General features: G+C 41.5%; 1 protein-coding gene across 1 annotated transcript in view; it reads left to right on the top strand.

Moving 5' to 3' along the window:
- Nucleotides 1–3,500: 3,500 nt before the first annotated feature.
- The window catches only part of BICRAL (BRD4 interacting chromatin remodeling complex associated protein like), an 82,846-nt gene continuing 62,782 nt past the window's right edge, over nucleotides 3,501–23,564 (top strand). Inside the window, exon 1 of the mRNA XM_036868576.1 lies at nucleotides 3,501–3,757. The gene's annotated coding sequence lies outside the window, so the exon portion shown is untranslated. The remainder of the gene's footprint in view (nucleotides 3,758–23,564) is intronic.

Here is a 23,564-nt window from a genome sequence, read left to right as displayed (position 1 = left end):
CTTATACATCTTGTGGATTGGGCCTGTTTTTCTTTTATCCCACAAGTACTGATTGAGAGCTAACTGTATACAAAGTACCCTGCTAGGCCCTTAGAAAATAAAAAGCCTTTGCGGAGCCCCCTATCCTGGACAGAACATGAGAGAGATATATTACGTGGAATCATGTGAGATTGCCATTGGAAATTTACATGGGAAGACTTCACATGGTTCAACTCGACACATAATGAAAATGAGGCGATAGAATATTAGCTGAATATACTGACCTCTCGTTATGTTTCAGGCACCACGCTAAACATTTCATGTGTGCTAGTTCCCGAATCCTTAAAATAACTCTCTGATGTGAGTACTATAATTATCCCGGTTTTATAGATGAGGAAGTTGAAGCTCTGTGGGGTGAAGTGACTTGCCCAGAGCCACACACCTGGTGTGTGACAAAGGTGGAATTTGAACCCTGGTCAGTCTCAGTACACAGCCAGTGCCCTTAAGTCTCAGAATATAAGTACCTCAAAAGGTACAAATAAAAGTAACTACCTTATTTATGCACATTGAAAACTTTAAATTTTTTATGTCACAAACACTTACTAACTTATCAGGTATATTTCAGATTTCTGTGATCTGGACACATCTGGTCATGCATATCACCACTTAATCTCCAGCATTTGCATTCTCCCCCTCTGAGAACAGCTAACCAACCAAGGGGAACATTTGGAGGAAGAACACAAAAAAAGAGGAACATTTCCACTTTTACTTGTTATGTGGACATTGGACCTGTTTATTTAGAGGCCCAAACACATGCTAGAATATATAAATTATAATTACAACTTCTTATTTTCTCCTGTGTCCAGTTGCCCTTCTTTCTAGGTCACATACACAGACGAGCATCATAGGAGTGAACATTTAATTGTACATAATTAAATTGTAGGCAATACAATTAAATTTTTTTGCATATAGTCAAGCTACTTTAAGAACTTTCCTCTTTAAAAGTTTCCTAATCTTACATTCAGATACCAAAATCCTGTCTATATAAACCATAACCTAAAATTTTATGTACAAAGGGATATCACTTTTTTAAAATGTTACATTTTTTATTTACATGCAAAAAAATTTAAGAAGTTGTTTTTTATTATTAAATGATATCGATTTTCGTGTTACCTGGTGAATCTGAGATTCTCCCCACTGCTGTCCCAATATTTTTTGACCCCCCCTGAAATATTTTAAATTAGCTTTGACAACTGGCATTCTCAAAGTAGGTCTTCCCCAATTACAGGGTGGTCCCCTCTGCCTATGCCACACCACTGAACTTGGTTTATATTGAAACATCAAGGACTGCTTGTTCCTAGGATCCTTTTTGGGCCTTGAAGAGAGGGTGAGTTGAGGAGTCAACCATGCTTGGGTTCCCCCAGCCCTTATTAGACTGATGACCTCAGGCAAATTACAGAAACCACTGGGAGACTCATCTGCAAAAATCTGGATAGTTAAACATTATTCTATCGGTTTGTGTGAAGGTTCATGCAATAATGTATAAGATAAAAATAAAGTATATAGAATAATGCCTGGCAGCACTTAGTAGGCCCTCAATAAGTGTTAGTGCTCTTATATTTGGGCATTCATGAAAAAGCCTGCCATGCCCTATCCTCTTCCTGAATTCACCTCTTTGTTAGGTGATCTCTTAAAGTCAGATTTGTGTTTCTTAGGGGTCTTGGCCTATTTGGGAGAACAGCTTTCTGAAATCCATTAATATTTCATTGGAGCTGTGGAGCAACAGCTGTATAACTTGCTTGGTGGGCCCTAATTGCAATGAATAATCTATGGACTCTTTTGAAATGTAATTCTTCAAAATGTGTATTATACTTAAACTCCAGCCAATACAAAGGCACTTTAAAACAGGTTTTAAAATTTCCCAAGCCAATTAGAAAACTGGTTGGTCCAACTGTCAAGTGTAGAGAAATATGCGAATTTATGCAAAGACTGCTGTTCCAGGAAGACCTTGGCTGAATGTGAACACAACACACATCTTATGAGAAAACACCTCGATGTACTATGTGACACTAAATCATTGACTGTATTTATTAAGGCGGGTCTAAATACAAAGCACACATTGTGAGTGACAGAGTGGCAGTTACTAGAACAAGATATGTTTTGTTTTTTAAAAAGATCTTCTATCTTAAATACGACAACATTTTATGCCAACCTTGACATACTTTGTGCAGTAAAATAGCATAGTTACAGTATCCTTCTAAAAGCAAACAAGGTGTGCTACCATTATGATTTTTAATGCTAAGGGGATATTATATTAGAAACTAACAAATTCCACTTAAGTAATTTAAATCTAGGGATAATTTTATTTAGAACTCAACAAATATCTGGGGGATATGGGTTTGAGCTTTGCTGTTTATCAGCAGGACCCCATTGCTATATGCATTACAAACTAATTTAAAATAATTTTAGAGTATTTCTGGGGCTTACATATGTATTTTTTAAAATCTGAATCACATTTTTGTACAATTTATCTTTTACCTTGATGTTTATTTAAAATAAAAGACAACAAAACCCCCACTATATTTTTGTGGGCATTTACAGGAAAAGTAAATGTAATTAACCTAAACCACAAAGGCACCCACTCCCAATCCACAGTCATAATTAACATTTATTTAAATTCTCTGGATGCTGGATGGTTTATGGAGACGTCTCAATTTGAGATTTGAGATTAAAAATGGGTAGTAATTATACTTGGACTACAGAATGTTAAAAGTTTGGGTAGCTCTCTCTCTTTTTTAACCTATTCTATTTCACTGGATGTTTGGGAAGCTCTCTTTTTGACTGGGGATCACGTCATGAAAATTCCACAAATGTGGCAGTACAATTATCTGCAATAAAGAGAAAGCAGTGGGAACTGGATGTTTTGAGAGTGACTTACTTAGCTCCTCACCTTCATCTTGGCTGCTGAAGTTTTTTTGTTGTTGTTTTTTGTTTTAATGTTAACATACAGGTTTACAGATAAGGTTTCACTGCATTTTGGAATGGAAAGAGGGTGTTGCAAAGGAAAGCTTAGTAGAATTAAAAATTGGAATGAATCAGTTATTTGCCAAATAACTAAGTTAAAAGTTGTATTTTCGTTTTTGTGTTTTTTTTTAAAGCATATGCAAAATGTGTGTACTGGGACATGTTCCAATTAGAGTTCTAAACAAATATTGTGTTTTTTGTTTTTAACCCCCCCATCGGCGCCCCCCCCAGCTAAAACTGGTGTGTGTGTGTGTGTGTGTGTGTGCAGGGCGCCTGCGGAGAATAGCACGCATCTTGTAGATCTTAAAAAAAAAAAAAAAAAGCCAAGAACCCTGTTTCTTGAATAAACCACTGCATTTCTTGAAGTTAAAAAGAATCCCAAAGGAAACAGGAATTATCAGCTTTGGAGCTTGATTTTTCTAAAAAAAAAAAAAAAAAAAAAAAAAAAAAATTAATTGAAAAAATCCTAATCTTCACATTTTTTGCTAGGCGAGAACCGAAGTTTGGAGGTAGACGAGCAGGCGAGCGGTTTGCCCGGGCGCAGAGCATGAAGGCCGGGCGGGCGCGGGGAGCGGGCGCCCGCCGCCCGGCGCGGGGGTGAGCAAGAGAGAGAGCGGAGCGCGTGTGGCCGGCGCCGCTCGGCCGGGAGCTCCCGCGCCCGCGCCCCGAGCCCCGCGCCCGCCGCCGCCGCCGCCGCCGCCCCTGGTGCGATGGCGCAGAAACCCCGTTGACAAGGCACTGCTTTTTCATGACGGTGAGTTTCCCTTTGAGTGTATTATAATTTTGTGATAAAAATTTCAAGGAGAAAAAAAAAAAAACACACACAACCTCCTTCCTCTGCCTCTTTCCTTCGGGGAGGGGAAAAGCGAGGGGGGGTGGCTGGAGATATATCTCCAGACAGAAAAGAAAGAGGAGCAAATTAAACACCGAGTTGCCAAAACCAGGATATTAGGTTTCAGCCCAGAGAGCTATTGGCTAAGGCTGTGTTTTTTTTTGGGGGGGGGTGGGTTTGTGGGTGGGTGATGGTGGTGGTGGGTGGATGTTTAATGGACACGGAGAAAAGGGGAATCGAGTGTTTATGCCTTTCCCAGCGATGCCCGGGCCCCGGGAAGACCAAGTTCAGTGTCTCGGGCGGGGGCGCGGGCAGGCAGGGGGCGGCGGGGCCGGGCTGGGGGCGCCTAGGTGGGGTGGGGGCCCCGGCGCCTTTTTTTTTTTTTTTTTTTTTCTTTTCCGCGGATGCAAATTTCTGGAGCGGGGAGAGGGAGAGCCTGGGAAGGGGGATGGCGTGGCTGTTGGTGGTGGGGAGGAGAGGGGAGGGAAGCCGTTTAATGACTCATTGATTGAGCCGGTTTAAAATTAGTTGTGTGCGCGAGTGCGAGTGTGTTTTCCGCCCCCCCCCCCCGCCCGGAGCCGCCGGGAGCCGGGAAGGAGGGAGCGGGGCTCGGCGAGGGGAGGACGGCGCGGCGGGGCCGCGAGCAGGGGCAGGGAGGGCCAGGAGTGACGGCGAGCGAGGAAGAAAAATAAGCTTTTCCAATCTCCTCCCCTCGGTTTTCCCCCCCTCGTTTCTTCTCTCTCGGAAGCTCTTGGGTGTGAATCGCATTTTCTTTCTTCTCGGCAAAATGGACCCCGCGTCTCGAGAGGGGGAGGGGAGCGGGGGGGAGGGAGGCGGCGGCGGCGGCTGCACGGGGTTTATTTTTCATCCTGGCTTCCTCCTTCCCGCCGCTTGTGCGGGCGGCCGCGGCTGGGAGAGCTCGGGGCCGGCCGGCCTCCCCGGCCCGCTGCCCGGTCCGGCCCGGTTCTCGGTGCGCGCCTGCCGGCAGGACTGGCCCTTCCCCGTCGCCTCGCTGCCTGGGCCCGAAGCACCGCAGAGGACCCGCGGCCTGGCCCGGACGAGTCCTTGTGCCGCGCGGAGGACCCTCGGCCCAGCCAGGCGCCTCCTGCGGGGCCTGCGCAGCCAGTCCGAAGAGACGAGAGGCTCGGTGGCACTCTTTTGGCCGAGAGTGCGCGGACCCGACGCGGTTCGCGCCCCCGGATCGTCCCGGACGCAGGAGCTTGCGGGGGTTGTGCGGGGCGGGGTGGGGGGGTGGCAGTTGGAAGGCGCTAAAATGGCGCTGGGCCTGGCCCGTCGCCAGGGCTGGTGGCGCAGTTGCTCCGCGGGCGCCATCTTCCCTGGCGGCGCGGGCGGCGCCCTTTGGGGACGCCTCGCCGCCCGCAGTTCCAGGCGGTCCGGGGCGTGGGGGCTACGCTCCGGGGGCCGAAATCTGTACTTGGGCCCGGGGCCGAGTAGCTTGGTCTTTCCCAGTGCCCCCAGACCCGAAAGGCGAAGCCGCCGGCTCGGAGCGGGAAGGGGCTGGGGCCGGCGGCATCTTGTTCCTTTTACCACTTGCGTTGAGGGAGGAAGTGGGCTGAGGGTCGGGCCTTGCAGCCGAGGGGTTCCCTCCCTGAACCCGCAGCCCCCTCCGCCCCCCGCCCCAGTCAAAATTGGAGGTGAGGGCTTCCCGTCGTCATCTTACGGCTTGAACCTGGACGGCTTTGCTTTCCCTGGCCCGGCTTCGGGCAGGGCATGGAGGCTTTTCGTTCATCCTCTTCCACTTCATTTTGAGAGTAAAGTCGAACCAGGTTACAAAACTGCAGAAAAAAGAGTCGAGGACAGTGTCTGTCTGCCTTCCAGTAGCGTGGTTCTGTATAGGTCCCCTATGTTAGTTTTTTTAGTTGGTTGTGTTTTCACAACCCTGGAGAGACTTTTCTTTAGTTGTCAAATTGTGGGAAGGTGATGGGTTCCAGTGATTTGAAACTTCTTTTTGGCTTTCATATCCCCTATTCCAAATGGTAGTAAATTACGATAGTTTCTTAGAACTCTGATCTGAAAAATTAAACTCGCCTTGAAACACCCCGGAGGCTTTTTTCCTTTTCCTTTCTAAAAACAAAAACAAACAAAACACCTTATTTTGGTTCATCTCTTTCTGATCAGTATAACGCTTCTCAGTTCCCCCACTCATTAAAGTGTTTCCTTAGAAGCATTCATATAAGTATTTATTTGTCCTGTAGTAGCTGTTTATCAAGGTGTGTGTGGGTTTTAACTTTGTTTTCAGTTGTTACTGAAAAGATTATTGGGAGGAGGAAGAAGTCAGTAAAGCTCTGATCTCTCTAGGAGTCCACCGAGATGGAAAGTAAATAGTTAATTTCTGGTGGATAAAATAACATAGTGGCACCATTAGGTGTGTGCTTGTGTTTACAAATACTATAGTGGATGTTTTAGGCTCTTTAAGACCTACCATGTGTTGAACACTGTTGTATGCCAGGAACTGTATATATTTACCAGGGAAGGAACTAATAACGTTTGCCAAGATATTCGTATTGTTCAAGGTCTCGAAGTTTTAAGTGGTAGAATTGACAGTGGATCCCAAAAGCCATGTTCCTGGCTCTGTATCTGTGGTTTCCAAATCTGAGCATCAGAATCAACTGGGGAGATGTTTTAAAACACAGATTTGTGACATCCATGTGTTAGGGACAGTTGGGGTTTTTTCAAAAGGTCTAATGTTTTAGGCAGTCTCAGTTTTAAGATTCTGACTTTCAACTTCTCAATGCCCCTAACTCCCTCCAATTTTGAAATTCTGGCTCATCCAGGATCCCCTGAATCCAAATATGTAGGACTCTGTGTTATTCCAAAGCTCTCCAGGTGATTCCATTGTGACACAGATATACATTGAGAACATCACTGTACTACACTATGCACTGTGCTGCTGGCTCTCTTGAATTGAAACATGAGACTTGAGGTCTATATCATTTTGAGTTTCAGCACAGTTTTATTGCTCACATTATTTTTATTTTTCTCCTCTGCCATTTATCAAATCGTTGAAATGATTTTCTTACAGAAAGAAAGCTTAAGTATCACAAGCCTTTAAAATCTTAGTACATATTTAAAAGTATATAATTTCATTCTACTAGAAGTTGCATAACATACTGGCTTCTAGGTCTAGCCGGGCCATCTAGTTTAGTCAAGACAGCTATGCAACAAAAATATTGATAGAATTGAATCTAGGATTGATACAGAATTTAGGAATAGGGTAGGAAATATCCTGAAATAAAAACCTAGAGATAAATCCTTGAAAGGAAGGGTTCTTTCTGATTTTGAATTGGGAAGGTATTTTTTGGGTTTTGGGAAGTAGGATGGGGAAGTTATTCTAAACATGAGACTTGATAAGAACAGAGTATGCATTAAAGACACAGAAGGTCAGGAAGAAACATCCAGAGCAGGTAATGAATAGCCAACCAGACCAAAATGAGAGAGAACCAAGTCAGTGAGGAAATCATTAACTTCTCCGGAGCAAGGACCACGTATTTTAGTTATTTTGTGCTTTTCTTTCTTTATTCTAAAATTCTAAGATTTTCTTTATTCTAAAGTGTTTAGTGATTGCTAGGGGGAATGGTTGAAAAACTTTGATTTTTGATGCAGGTGTCAAAATTACATAATCTTTGTGTATATCCACGTTCCTCTGTCCTTCTACATTTTGAGAAGTTTTATAAGGGGCAACTGTTGGATACCTGTGTGCAATCTGTGTCCAGTCTAGACTAGTGAGTGGGTGGAGTCCTAGTATTTGTGTCATGTGGTGTTTCTCCCCTTGTTTTTCATGGTAAATGCCAGAGTAATTATTTTCTTTGACTAAAATCCAATAAAGCTTGAAAGGAGGGGAAATCTAAAATAAACCTGCCCAGAGGGAAAGAGTAGCTTCTTTATTTTAAAGTAGCCTTTAGTGAAATTCAAGACAGACAAGATCTCTGCTCTCATGGACTTTATAGTATAGTGGGAAAAACAGGAAATAAGTAAACACAAACAAGATAATTACAGATGAAGAAAACTTATAAGAAGTTAATAAGCTGGTGGGTCTAAAAGAGTGTGTTGTAGGGAATGACTATTTTGGCTAGTAAGAGTCAAGGAGTGTCCCTTTTGAAAAGGTGACATTTGAGCCGAGACTTGACACATGAGCTTGTGCTAGCCATGTGAAAAGCTGGGGAGACATTCTTGGCCTGGGAACAAGTGCAAAGACCTGAAAGGCCCAGAAGGGCGCGGGTGTTAGAACAGAGAAAAGCAGGAGAATGCAGTGACCTAGAGAGAGAGAGAGCAGGGCCTCTTATATTAGGGCTTGTGGGAGTTTTGAGATTTTAATGAAAATGAGAAGCTATTGTAGGACTTTAATTAGGACAATGATATGTTTTTGTTTTTAAATATCACTGGCTGCTCTGTGGAGCAAGAGAGGAAGCAGAGAGGGCAGTTAGGGGACTATTGCAATGGTCAGCTCAAGGCTGATAGTATCTTAGACAAGTACAGTGGCAGTGGAGATGGAGCAGAGTAGATGGTGGGTTTCAGATATATTTTGGAGGTTGAATCAGGAGTATTTTCTTCATGGGTTGACTGTGGAGGGAGAGAAGGAGGAATCAAGGATGGCTTCAGATTCCTGGCCTGAGCTTTGGTGGCTGGTGGTGCCAATTGCTTGTAGAGAAGACTAGGAGAGGGAGAGGTGTGAAGGGTGGGTTCTATGTGGAACCTTTTAGGTTTTTGAAAAACTTGTGAGACATCCAAGTGGAAAGTCAAGTAGGCAGTGAATATTCAAGTTGAGCTGAGTGGAGTGGACATAAATTTTGGGAGTCACTATCATAGAGATAGTATGTCATGGAACTGGTTGAGATCATTTGTGATCATGGAAGACTTAAGATCAAGCCCTAAAAGTTCCAGTGTGTAAAGCTTGGTTAAAGTAGACCAAGAAGGTTCAGCATTAAAGCAGGAGAGCGAATTATCCCTTTCAAGAAAAGAAGGACTGGTCTGCTCTGCCAAATACTGTTGAGAAGTTAAACAGTGAGGATAGAGAAATTCCACTTGGATTTGGCTCTCTTGACAAGTAGTTTCAGTGGCACATGAGGATGGAAGCCAGGTTGGAATGCATTGAGAGAATGGGAGTGAAGTGAATGTAAACTGCTTGTTGGGGAAGTTTTCTCGTAAAGCGAGGACAAACTGCACAGCAGTGGTTGGAGAGAGAGATGTGATCAAGGAAGCGCATTTTTAAAAAATGATGGGAAATAGAAGAGCATTTTCAAGTAGGCTAGCGAGAATATCTAATAGGGAGAGACTAATGCAGAAGAGAAATAAGACTACCAAAGGAGCAAAATTCTTTATTTTTTTATTTATTTGTTGGCCTCGCTGCACGGCTTGTGGGATCTTAGTTCCCCAACCAGGGGTTGAACCCAGGCCCCAGCAATGAAAACGCCGAGTCCTAACCACTGGACCACCAGGGAATTCCTGCCAAAGGAGCAAAATTCTTCAGAAGGAGAAAAGGAATTCAAAACACAAGAAGAGGGTTTGCCGTTGGTGGGAGCAAGATGACTTGCAGTCATCTTGCAGTGTAGCAGGAGAGAAGGCAAAAAATTGGCACAAGTGCAAGGAGGTTTAGGAACTGGAGATAGAATATAGGGCTTTCAGTTCTGGTGGCTTCTGTTTTCTCAGTGAAGTCTGAGGCAGGGCCAGCAACTTAAAGTAAAGGAGGAAAGGGTGTGGATGGTTTGAGATGCGGAGGACACCTCACCTTGGACAGCAGGAAGTGAACTCACTGGGACACCAGATAGGGTGGCTGGGCATTATTGAATGCCTGGATGTGGCTGGAGGTGGGGGGAGGTCTGAATTTAAGGTGAAACCGATCGACCCAGTTAGTTGTGTGGTTTTCTGCCACCAATGTTCAGCTATAACAGGGGAAGCAAAAGCAGCCAGGTGATCAGTTCAACCAAGATTGGAGTTTGGCCCCCCAGGTGTGATAGGAAGAGAGGAGCTAGGGAATTGAGGGTGGTTGCAAGGGTGTGATTAGTGATGAACCTTGGGATGTTATCTGGGTAGGAAAGCAAGAGAGGATAATGGGGGTGGGGGGCGAAGAATTTAACCATGAAAATCAGTTTTGGTTAATAAAAAGTGACTTAATGGGTAGAAAATTTCAGCCGGGGATGATGAAAAAGTTCTGGAGCTGGATAGTGACAACAGTTGTACAACAATGTGAATGTACTTAAAGCTAATGAACTGTACACTTAAATGGTGAATCTTATGTATGTTTTACCACAATTAAAAAAAATGAATTTGGGAGTTCCCTGGCAGAGCAGTGGTTAGGACTCTGCGCTCTCGCTGAGGAGGGCCTGGGTTCAATCCCTGGTCGGGGAACTAACATCCCACAAGCCACATGGCACGGCCAAAAAAAAAGAAAGAAAGAAAAAGAATTAACATTTAAAGGTTTGTGGCAGGTACAGATGTTACTTGCACACTGCCTTGGACTATTCGCAAAGTACTATATTTTCTATGGAAGAAAGGTTTAGAAAGCATATCTCAAATTATTGAGGCTAAAGAGACAGTATCCCCTCTTATCATGGTCCCAAACTTGAGTAGGCATAACAGTCACCTGTAGACACAGAGGTTCTGGAGTGGGACCATGAAATCTTATGTTTCCCTGTTCACGCACTTATTCTAAGCCTTTAGCATAGCATTTAAAACAAGCTGGGCACTCAGTAAACATTTTCTGGCTAAATACTTAGACAGCCCAGGTAGAGTAGAATGATGGGAACCAAAGAAAAAACCATTTTTTGAGATAGGTAGAAATCAGCAAGGCCTTATAGTACATTGTGATCTCTGTGGGTAAGAGAAAAATCAGATTAAAGGGAGAGAAATAAGGGAAAGTCATTTTTTAAAAATTCAGATAATACCAAGTGGAACTTTGTAGCACTCTCCCTAACCTCCCTTTCTCTATTCTTTCCTCAGACTGCTGTCATTCATCTTTTCATAAGGTTCCTCTGTTCCCCAAATGGTCTACAGAATAAGTAACATTAAAGTAAAATTAGAGAAGAGGAGAGCAGGGTAGATGATAGGATTCAAAATAGAGGTCTGTGGTCTTTCCTGAGAAGATAGCAAGGTCATTTGTCAGGGGCAGAGGCAAAAGGTTTTGAGTTTGAGGGAGTAAATTTGTGGAAAGTGTCAGATGTGGGGAAGATGGATGAAAGGAATGGTACTTAGCTGCAGTGAGGCAACATGAATTAAGCAACATACCAGTTCCATCTGCATGTCATGGTTCTCTCATGATCAATAATGTTCTAGGGTAGAAGTGGAAAATACAGTGGGTGAGGGAGCTGGCAGAAAGCGGGGTGGGGGGATGTTAAATGAATGTGAAGTGGGAGAGCTGACAGAGAAGGAAGGAGGTGTGGACTTTAAAGGAAAGCCCTAAAAGGGAAACCTTGTAAGTGGTCCCTCACTGAATGGAGATGGGCCCAGGAGGCGGCTCTGCTGGGGTGGCTTGCCCATGTGTAGTGCAGTTCACAAGTGCTCAGGGCTGGCAACATACCCAGTATGGGAACGTGGAAGAAAGAGGTCTTGGGGAGAGGCAGCTTGATCTTTTTTTCCCCCTTACCTCATATGTGCTTCCGCTCAGGAAAAGGTCCTGAGACCTCACTGTACCAAATCTGAAACCCAGGTTCCCCTTCCCTGTAATCCTCATCAACTTTAATTTATATAGTTGTTATTTAATTATAAATTTCTTTTTAATAAAGTTGGAAAATTGAGCATTTTCTGTTTTTGTGGGTTCTTTGGCTTATCTTGCAAACACATTGAACATTAGTATTACCTGAAATAAAAATCCTAAATGTGAGGGAATGAGGTATGAACGGTATTGCCTTTCTAGGAAAGGCTTATTTCAGTTCAACTAAAATCCAGGGTGCTTCCTTGTGGCATCAGAAATTAAACATGTGTCACAGGTGTCCCAACCTGTGACTGTAACATTTTCACAAGAAAGAAAATGGGGGAAAGGAGAAAGAATATTGTTAAACCTTAACATTATTTCGGGCCCTGACGGGTGTTTAGTATTATTAAATTCTGACAACACCCTGTAGGTAGGTTTGTGTCCGTTTTATAGATAATGAAACTGAGGTTTAGAAATGATAAATAACATGCCCAAGTTTACATTACTAAGCGGCAGAGCTGGGATTTGAATATATACTGCATGTCCATGAATCATACATTTTGCCATTGGTGTTAAGCCCATGTATAAGATTTTATCTACAAATGACTGCCTACTAGTTAAACATTTTGAAGTTTTAAAATTAAAATTGGATGACCTTTGTTTCAATAGGAGGAATAGGGAAAATTAGTGTTTTATTGATAAATAAAAGTGGTGATCAAAAAACCCAGAATCTTATGTCGATAGTCAAATTTCAGGTCAGAGCAGTTATTCTGCTCCTACAGATAATTCAGTTTTTTATTTGCATAGTATGGTGAGTCAAACATGCGTAGTATTGCTCCCAAGCTCTATACTTGGGAGCAATCAGGGATTATGAATCATATCCTTCACTTAGCAAAAATCCTAATTGGAAAAAAGAACACCTAGAACCTTAATTAAACATGATATGGTACAGCTCAAGTTGTTCCCTTGCTTGGAATGTTGTCAGTGTTATAAAAGTACAGATTTGGATCTAAAATGTACAAAGTGTGATTCGCTTTAAAGAAACATTCTTTTAAAGAGGCCATACTGTAGGTTGAATATAAGGCCAGTAAAATAACATGTCAGAAGGATTTTTTCCTTTTCTTTTTGACCCTATGAGAAAGCTGAGCCCTGATGGACAACAGTAATAAAAGATGATGAAACATTCTTACTGTGGATTTTTTAGTTCACTGGGGCTGACCTACAGCTCTTGATCGTTAAGTTGGTCCCTGAACAGTCTGAGGTAGTGCATGAGTTCTTCATGCAAGGCTGCCAGAACTAACCTGAATTTTCCTTCTTTCCCAGTGAGAACCAGCCCTCTCACTACTTACTAGTGGTAAGCCTAATTTGGGGAGATGAAGAATTTAAAATCTTGTGGTAAATGTCATATGGGAGAGACTTTCAAAATTTGTTATGTAGACTAAATATTTCAAACATAACTAAGGAGTGTTAAGACTGCTATTGTATGTATTAAAATCACCCATCTTTAACAGTTGCCTGCAGTGATTTCAGATTTTTATTGTAATTTTTTAAAAAAGATAATCAGTTTATTTATCTGATTTCTTGGGTTTTATTGTAGAGTCGGTATTCAGCTCTCCTTAGAATAATATTTTACAGTGTTAGGGCCACCACCATCAGTTGATTTTTAGCAATAATTTTTAAAGCCCTAAGCATTTCCCCTGAATTAAAAAAAAAAAAAAATGCCGTAGTTGTTGAATGTTTAGCTTTAGTGTAATATACGTGAAAGTTTTATGAATATTAAATAACTTAGGGTAGTTTATAATTCTTTTCAGTAGTCATTTCTCAATAAGTAGTAGAGCTGGAGAAACTTGGATGCCATATTGAGAGATTAAATTTAAAATCTTTATATTTGTGTTTGGCAAACAAAGGTATTACATACAAAATTTAAATTACTGTCAAAGAAAGTCTTCTAGAACAAAGTTTAGTTTTTTAAACTGGACTTAACCTGGGAAGTAGAATAATAGATTTTTTTTTTTAATGTGGAGAAATGTCTTCAGATTTAGAAGTAACTCATTCCATGTGTAGAGACTGTTATCCACACACACAAAAAAAATCAGATTTTTTTCTCCTGATTACTGAGAGTAAAAGTTTTTGATTGTGTGGTTTTAACTCGGAAGTATTTCTCCTAGGATTTAAAATAAAAATGAATGCTGCTACATTTAGATTTTTTAACTCTGATACTTCCTAGAAGTGCAAAGAAATATATTTAGGAATAGGAAGTAAGAATAAACTGACCTATTTGTATTCTGATTCTCCAAATCTGTGAGAATCAGGATTGGAAAGATCATGAGAGTCCAGCCCCTTTTCTCTAGGTGTGATCAGACTTAAAAGATGCAGATTTACACCTAGAGATGTTTGGAGCTACTTCTATCCATAAACCTCAAGATCGCTTGCTTGCTTATTTATTTATTTTAGGTATTTTTTTTCACTTTACTGGTCTAATTTACAAGGTAAACAATAACTGATTTTTTTTTCTTTTAACATCTTTATTGGAGTATAATTGCTTTACAATGGTGTGTTAGTTTCTGCTTTATAACAAAGTGAATCAGTTATACATATACATATGTTCCCATATCTCTTCCCTCTTGCATCTCCCTCCCTCCCACCCTCCCTATCCCACTCCTCTAGGTGGTCACAAAGCACAGAGCTGATCTCCCTGTGCTATGCGGTTGCTTCCCACTAGCTATCTATTTTACGTTTGGTAGTGTATATATGTCCATGCCACTCTCTCACTTTGTCACATCTTACCCTTCCCCCTCCCCTTATCCTCAAGTCCATTCTCTAGTAGGTCTGTGTCTTTATTCCCGTCTTGCCACTAGGCTCTTCATGACCTTTTTTTTTTTTTTCCCCCCTTAGATTCCATATATATGTGTTAGCATACTGTATTTGTTTTTCTCTTTCTGACTTACTTCACTCTGTATGACAGACTCTAACTCCATCCACCTCACTACATGATTTCTTTTTTTTGAGCTCACTTCTCCCTCCAGCTACTGCCCTAATTCTTTGCTCCTCTAGGTTTGTTGGTTTTTTTTTTCCCCAAATTTTTAAAACTATTTTCCTTGTTTCTCTTCATCAGTCTGATTTTTATGTCACATGGTATACTTAGAATTATTTTCTGTTACAGCATATATTACGTAGGTAAAACAATCTGAAAGTAAATGTCCAAAGAGAATAATCAAAGAAAAATGAAATTTGGGGAACTGTGTTTGAAAAAGAGGAGTGGGGAGGGCCTTAACTTACCTAGAAATGTAAAATGGACATTGTGCCATGTGAAAACCTGTGCATACCAGAGAAGATTTCCTTATGTTTTTAATATATTTTATGAGTACCAAATTATTACTGTACATTCTTTTTTCATTTGCACTGTCATGTTAAGGTTCTAAGGTTAAATGAGATAAATAATCAATTAAGAAATCACCATAAGTCTTGCCAGGGGTCTGTTTACGTGTCTTCCCCACCAATACTCACAAAGAGAATAATGCATGTGCTACAGTCAAGATGACTGAAAAGATCTGCATCTAATGTTAAAAAGTTGTGTAAACTGTTTTTCAAAAATATGCACATTGGATATGCAGTACAAAATGAACAATATAGAGAAATATGTTAAAGTCTTCATGTAAATGAATACTTTAGTTCTATACATACATGTAAACTTAAATTGTTTTATAGAACACATTTTCATTACAATTAGATGCTCCCCAACTAAAACTGATATTACATCAAAAAATGTGACATAAAACCTATTTGACATTAACCTTTTATTTTTGTCATACATTACATAAATTCTCAACTCATTATTTAAAATATGTTCTATGTTCCAAATTACCCTACTATCCAAATGTTACCTTGAGCTTGACTCTCAAGTATGTCTTCAGGATATAATATACATGAAAGTCACAAAGCAAATAATTTATTTTCAGAGCATGACATGGATTTGGTATATGTATATGCATTGTATGTATATACCTTCAAAATATTTTCCATCCTTTTAAGATTAATTTAAAGTTAAAAATATTCTGGGAATTTTCTGGCAGTCCAGAGGTTAGGACTCGGCGCTCTCACTGCCGAGGGCCTGGGTTCAATCCCTGTTTGGGGAACTAAATACCATAGCCACATGCGCAGCCAAAAAATAAATAAATAAATAAAAATATTTCTGTTTTTTCCTTCCTTTCCAGAATGTTTCTTTTCTAAATGGAATGTTCATGTTTTGAAAGTTATTTAACTGTAACTATCTATTCGGAAAGAAAAAGCCACTGCACTGATAATTCATCATCAAATATTTATTAAATGCTGATTTTGTACAGGGCACTTGGAGGGTACAGGAACATGTGATCTAACTGGGTAGATAATAGGTACATGCAGAAAAGTACACAGCAGTATGTGATAAGTGCCAAATGAGAGCAAAGGAGAGAGAGCCTTTGACCGAAGTGTGTGAGCACGTCCATCCATTCACTCATTCAGCAAATATTATTGAGTACCTAATATGTGCCAGGTGCCATTCTAGGCTCCAAGATGCCTCAATGAGCAGGACTCTCATGAGAAGACAGACAGCATACCTAGGTAAACTTGTAAGTTATAGGGAGAAAAATAAAGCAAGACAAGGAAGATGTGGAATGCTGGGGGATGGGAAGGTGGTCACTGGTAGGTCATGATCCTTGGGGCAGAGAGTTGAAAGAAGTAAGGAGTGAGCCTTATCTTAAGGAATGACATTCCAGGCAGAGAGCAGCCAGTGCAAAGGGCCTGAGGCATGAGCATGCCTGGTGAGTTCTAGGCCTGGGAAGTCAGCAAGGGCTAGAATCAGAAATAAGTCAGAGAGGTTTGGGGCTGGGGGTGGGGGCCGTTGTTTACTCAATGGTTATTCACAGTTGAACATAGAAAAGGAGTTTGGTTTTTACAATGAGAAAAATGGGGATTCATTGGAGGGTTTTGATTTATGTTTTAAAGGCATTGCTCAGGAGGCTGGGGTGAGAATAGATGCAGGGGGTAAAAGAGGGAGGCAGAGAGGCCAGATGAGAGGCGATGATGGCTCGGACTAGGGAGGTAGCAGTGGAGGTGGTGTGTGGTTGGATTCTGGATCTGTTTTGAAGGTATAGCCGATGGGATTTCTTGATGGATGGGATGTGGGGCGTGAGAGAATGAGCAGTGAAGGGTTACATATAAAAAATGAAATTTGAACTGGAACCTAAGGAATTCGTTGACCAGGAGAAGATGGCAAAGCAGAGGAATTTAGGTGGGAAAGAAAGAAATTAAGTGAGAAGTATATAAGAGGGGCAAGACAGTGGGGAATCTTCTTTGGATGAAGTGAGAAGTTTCTCAAAGAGGAGAGAGAAAAGAAGGAAGGCTGGAATGGGACATTGGGATAACAGGTTGTGAAATGCACTCAATGCAAGGCCAAAGTATTTGAATTTTTCTTTACGTACAAAAAAATCATAGAGTTTTTCAAGCAAGGCAGTTATTTGACTAAGAGAGAAAGAATCCTTGTAGTTAATAACAGCCTTGGAACCAGACAGATCTGTGTTCCAATCCTGGCTCTTTTCCTTTCTGTGCTGTCTCCAGTAAATTATGTAACCTCTCTGGGGGCATGTGCCTTAGTTTCTCTGGATTGAGGATTCACCTTGCAGAGGAAGTTTGCCAGGATTAAGTGAGACCATGCATACAAAGAGTTAACAGTGCCTCACTAATTTGGAGCTTAACTATCACTACTTTTTAAAATTATTGTTATAAAAAAATGTTAAAGCAGTGTTTAATTAGACTGGTCTGCTAATAGTGAATGAATGAGTGAATGGCTCCTTTAGAAAATGAAATTGACTTTTTGTCTTAAGTGAATTATTTCTGTCAGTCAGTATTGCCTTCCAAGACTAGGCAATGCCCCTTGGAATTCCTGTTAGTTGTCCAGTGGTATACTTTTATCAGAACAGCAGGGGATGTAATACAGAGTTCTCCCCCCAAACAGTTAGAGATCAAATATAAAAAATTCCCATCTTGACATTCTCAGTTTAGTATAGAAAAGACTGAGAAATTTAGCAGTAGAAACCTGACGTCACTTTAAAACCCACTTCCCAAAAATCAGTGTCCTGCTGAACACTGGTCTGCAGAATGGAGGTTTAGAAAATGCTGGGAAAGTGAAAAAAGGCATATGGGCTTTGATTCGTTTAATATAAAACATACTTTAAAAATAAAATATACTAAGAAAAAGATTGAAAAAGTATGTTCCAAAGTATTAGCTCGGGCTGCCATAACAGAATACAGATGACCCTTGAACAACATGGGTTTGAACTGCATGGGTCCACTTATGCACGGATTTTTTTTTTTTCACGGAATACCTACTACAGTACTCATGATCCACAGTTGATTGAGTCTGCAGATGCAGAGTAACTGCCTATGTAGAGGACTGACTCTAAAGTTATATGCGGATTTTCGACTGCTCAGTTGGTCAGAGCTCCAACCCTTGAGTTGTTCAAGGGTCAACTGTACCATAGACTGTGTGGCTTAAACAGCAGAAACTTATTTTCTCACAGTTCTGGAGGCTGGGCAGTCCAAGATTGGGGTGCCAGGCAATTCGCTTGCTGGGGAAGGCCCTCTTCCTGGTTTGCAGGTTGCCTCCTTCTTGCTGTCCTCACAGGAGCTCTGGACTCTCTTCCTCTTCTTATAAGAGCGCCAGCCCTATTGGATTACGGCTCTACCCTTGTGAACTCATCTAACCTTAATTATTTCCTAGAGACCCTGTCTCTAAATCCAGTCACATTAGAGCTTAGGGTTTCAACATGAGTTTTGTGGGGGACACAATTCAGTCCACAGCAGTTACTGCTAGGCAGTGGAATCATAAGTGATCTTCATTTTCTTCTTTATTCATTTCTGTACTTTCCAAACTTTCTGCAGTTGAGGGTGTTGGGTGAAACTGGGTTCCACTTATATGAGTTACCTACAGTAGTCAAACTCATAGGGACAGAAAGTAGAATGGTGGTTGCCAAGCGCTGGGGGGAGGGGAAAGGGAGAGTTAGCATATAATGGGTACAGAGTTTCAGTTTTTTTTTTTTGTTTGTTTGGTTTTGTTTTGTTTTTTTTTTTTTTTATTTATTTATTTATTTATTTATTTATTTTTGGCTGTGTTGGGTCTTCGTTTCTGTGCGAGGGCTTCCTCTAGTTGTGGCGAGCGGGGGCCACTCTTCATCGCGGTGCGCGGGCCTCTCACTGTCGCGGCCTCTCTTGTTGCGGAGCACAGGCTCCAGACGCGCAGGCTCAGCAGTTGTGGCGCACGGGCTTAGTCGCTCCGCGGCATGTGGGATCCTCCCAGACCAGGGCTCGAACCCGTGTCCCCTGCATTGGCAGGCAGATTCCCAACCACTGCGCCACCAGGGAAGCCCCAGAGTTTCAGTTTTGCAAGATGAAAAGACTTCTGGAGATGGATGGTGGTGATGGTTGCACAGCAGTGTAAAGGTACTTAATACCACTGAACTGTACAGTTAAAAATGGTTAAGATGCTGAATTTTATGTTACGTGTATTCTACCACACATACACACAAAAATTCTCAGCCCCCTCTCCAAAAAAGGCCCCAAAAAACTTCTAAAAAATATATAGCTTTTGGAGTTGGACAGATTGGGTTTAAATACTAGTTCTGTGTTGATATAGTGGTTCTCAAACATGAGTGTGCATCAGGATTACCTGGATGGCTTGTTTAACACCCCCTGAGTTCCTGGTCCAGTAGGTCTGGGATGGGCCTGAGAATCTGGATTTTTAACAGGCTCCCAGGTGATTGAGAGCCTACAGCAAGTTCCCTGTTTGTAAAAGTGGGTCTGTTTGTCAGCTGTGAGGCTTATGTGGGAGTACCTGGTTCAGGAGCTCTCAGCATCAGTTTTAGTTTCTTTTTAGCAAATTGTTTGTTTGCTTTTTCCTCAAATAATTTACTATTGGATTTTTTTCTCATGTATTTAAGATCATTTTACACAAACATGAAGAAATAACTTATTTTTTAAATTTATTTTATTCAAGTATAGTTGATTTACAATATTGTTAATTTCTGCTGTACAGCAAAGTGATTCAGTTATACATATATATATTCTTTTTCATATTCTTTATCACAGGATATTGAATAGAGTTCCCTGCGCTATAGAAGAAACTTATTTTTAGAAATATATATTAAAGTCTTTAAATATGTAAGAAGCATGTAAAATTAACTTTGCTTCTTAGAAGATTAGGATTATTTCAGTCCAGTGGCTAGACTAGGGTTATCTTTGGAACTGATACTTAATATTCAACTTTTTTCCTTTTCCAAATTATATCTGTGTGTGTGTGTGTGTGTGTGTGTGTGTGTGTGTGTGTGTGTGTAGGGGGTTATAATCTGGTGAAAACAAGGGTTATGGCAACTCCCTTCCCTTCATCCCCCCCTTCCATAAAAAAAATCCCACAAACAAAACCTCTTGGAAACCATATGTGAATAATTAGGGTAAATATTATTCATACCTCTTTAACTGTTCTTAAATCTTAAAGATTTCCACCTTGTGGCTGTCCATAAAGGCTAACAAGGGGAAAATGAGCCTCTAGGCCAGTGTGTTTCCTAAAGTAAGTTCTATAAAAGTCTCTAGATGGGAACTGTCCAATTTGGGGGGCACTAACCACATATGGCTGTTAGTGCCTGAAATGCACCAATTGTGATGTGCTCTAAGTATAAAGTTCACACCAGGTTTTGAAGACTTTGTATGAGAAAAAGGATGTAAAATATCTCATTAATTTTATATTAATTACATGTTGAAATGATTAAATAAATACTAAATAAATTTTTTTTTAAATTTTGTCCAAAATATTTTTTGGGTATTCTGGACAAAATAAAATGCAGTTCACCCTTGAACAATGTGAGGGTTAGGAGCACCAACCCCCTATGCAGTTAAAAATCCACATATAACTTTTTATCCCCCCAAAACTTAAATAATAGCCTACTGTTGAAGAGAGCCTCACTGATAACATACAGTCAATTAACATATATTTGGTATGTTATACTTATTATATACTGAATTCTTACAAAAAAAGTAAGCAAGAAAAAAGAAAATGTTATTAGGAAAATCATACACAGGGGAATTCTCTGGCAGTCCAGTGGTTAGGACTCCGTACTTCCACTGCGGAGGGCTCAGGTTCAATCCCTGATCAGGTAACTAAGATCCTGCATGCCACGCAGCGAGGCCAAAAAAAAAAAAAAGAAAGAAAATCATACAGAAGAGAAAATACATTATTTAGAGTACTATACTGCATATATCCATACCGTTAAGTTTATGACATCTGTTTACAAGATGAATTGTCTTGTCAGTACCTACATCAATATTGTCTTATATAATACAAAACACTAGAGATGTTACATGTATTTCTAACACTAGACATCAAAAATGAAAAGATAATGTGAAAAAGAAATTTATATTTATGTATAGGTATAGTGGTTCATGCATTGGTAAAGAAAAAGCAGCAATATGATTGCTTTATGGTGGCCTAGTGTCATCCATACGATTGCTTCACAGAAGCCCAGCCTCTGTGGGCTGAATGAATCATTATATGAATGAATCATTATAAAATGAATGAATGAATGAATGAATGAATCATTATAAAATGAATGAATGAATGAACCATTCATTATAAAATGTTTATGGCATATAGTATTATAGTCATTCATAATACAGTATTGGAAACACTTATATTTTTCTAAAAAACCACTTACCTATTATGATAGGCTGACGTGCAGGTTCTCCAGTTACGAGAGAAAGAGGCATACTTTACAGTAATGTAATTCCTTTTTTTTTTTTTTTTTTTAATTTTTAAAAAAAGTTTTTGGCCGTGCCGCACGGCATGTGGGATCTTAGTTCCCTGACCAGGGATCAAACCTGCACCCTCTGCATTGGAAGCACGGAGCCTTAACCACTGGACCACCAGGGAAGTCCCACAGTAATGTAATTCTTTGAAAGCAAAGTTATAAAACAGTAAGAAAACAAGCACTGTTAATTTTGTATTAAATATCACTCACCTTATGCCTATGTAAGGATAGGCTATCCACTTCTGTACAAGTCTTGCTCATGATGTTCTACATGTATATATTTATAAATGTATTGGAAAAAAAATCTGTGTATAAGTGGACCCTCACAGTTCAAACCTATATTGTTCAAGGATCAACTGTATATTACAACAAATTACACTTTAAAAAGTTTAGCTACTAGAACATTTTGAATCTCATGTGTGGCTCTCACTTGTGACTCATGGTGTTTCTATTGGACAGCTGTGCTGCTCTAGACCCACGGGAGTTAATAGGTGTTGGGAGTGGAGTTGGGAGAGAATGGAGGGTTCTGTGGCAAAGTCAGTGTGGGAAACAGTGACTTTTAAAAAGCAGGAGGTCTGGGGACTTCCCTGGTGGTCCAGTGGTAAAGAATCCGCCTTCCAATGCAGGGGACGCGGGTTAAATCCCTGGTCGGGGAACTAAGATCCCACATGGCACGGGGCAGCTAAGCCCGCGCACACCACAACTACTGAGCTGGCACGCCTCAACGAGAGAGCCTACGTGCTGCAAACTACAGAACCCACGCGCCCTGGAGCCCGCACGCCACAACTACAGAGAGAAAACCCACATGCCACAACTAGAGAGAGGCCTGCACACCACAACGAAGAGCCCATACAGAAAGAAAGAAAAAAAGAAAGAAGACTTTAGGGCTTCCCTGGTGGCACAGTGGTTAAGAATCCGCCTGCCGAAGCAGGGGACACGGGTTCGAGCCCTGGTCCGGGAAGATCCCACATGCCTCGCAGCAGCTAAGCCTGTGCACCACAACTACTGAGCACACGTGCCACAACTACTGAAGCCTGCATGCCTAGACCCCATGCTCCACAACAAGAGAAGCCCCGCTTACTGCAACTAGAGAAAGCCCATGCACAGCAACGAAGATCCAACACAGCCAAAAATAATACATAAATAAAATAAATAAATTAAAAAAAAAAAAGAGGGCTTCCCTGGTGGTGCAGTGGTTGAGAGTCTGCCTGCCAATGCAGGGGACACGGGTTCGAGCCCTGGTCTGGGAGGATCCCACATGCCGCGGAGCAGCTAGGCCCGTGAGCCACAACTGCTGAGCCTGCGCGTCTGGAGCCTGTGCCCCACAACAAGAGAGGCCGCGATAGTGAAAGGCCCGCGCACCGCGATGAAGGGTGGACCCCGCTTGCTGCAACTGGAGAGGGCCCTCGCACAGAAACGAAGACCCAACGCAGCCAAAAATAAATAAATTAATTAATTAAAAATCCTTCCCTCTACTTTAAAAAAAAAAGACTTTAAAAATAAATAAATAAATAAAAGCAGGAGGTCTGATGTATATCATGAATTACTGAGACGGGTATGTGATATGTAACGTTTCCCAAAGTTATTTCATTATGGAACCTCTGCCAGCCTTTTTTGTTTAAAGGACTCCTTTCCCTGAAGTCTTACATGGAAAAGACTAAAATGCTGCTCTCAGCTACGATGTTCCCACAGCTCCTTTTCTTTTTTTAAAATTTATTTATTTATTTATTTATTTTTGGCTGTGTTGGGTCTTCGTTTCTGTGCGAGGGCTTTCTCCAGTTGTGGCGAACGAGGGCCACTCTTCATCGCGGTGCGCGGGCCTCTCACTGTCGCGGCCTCTCGTTGCAGAGCACAGGCTCCAGACGCGCAGGCTCAGTAGTTGTGGCTCATGGGCCCAGTTGCTCCGCGGCATGTGGGACCTTCCCAGACCCGGGCTCGAACCCGTGTCCCCTGCATTGGCAGGCAGACTCTCAACCACTGCGCCACCAGGGAAGCCCCTAGCTCCTTTTCTTGAAGCCGGTGCCAATGTATTTCTCCTTATATTTCTCCCTACTTTTTTAATATAATTATTTACTTATTTTATTTTATTTATTTATTTTGGCCGCACTGGGTCTTAGCTGTGGCATGCGGGATCTTCGTTGCATTATGCGGACTTCTTAGTTGCGGCATGCATGCGTTCCCCAACCAGGGATTGAACCCCGGGCCCCCTGCATTGGGAGCCGGAGTCTTACCCACTGGACCACCAGGG

The sequence above is a fragment of the Balaenoptera musculus genome, chromosome 11, assembly GCF_009873245.2.
Source record: "Balaenoptera musculus isolate JJ_BM4_2016_0621 chromosome 11, mBalMus1.pri.v3, whole genome shotgun sequence".
NCBI classification, from domain to species: Eukaryota; Metazoa; Chordata; class Mammalia; order Artiodactyla; family Balaenopteridae; genus Balaenoptera; species Balaenoptera musculus.
Note: the sequence above shows the minus strand (reverse complement) of the source record. Positions and strands in the feature narration are given on the sequence as shown.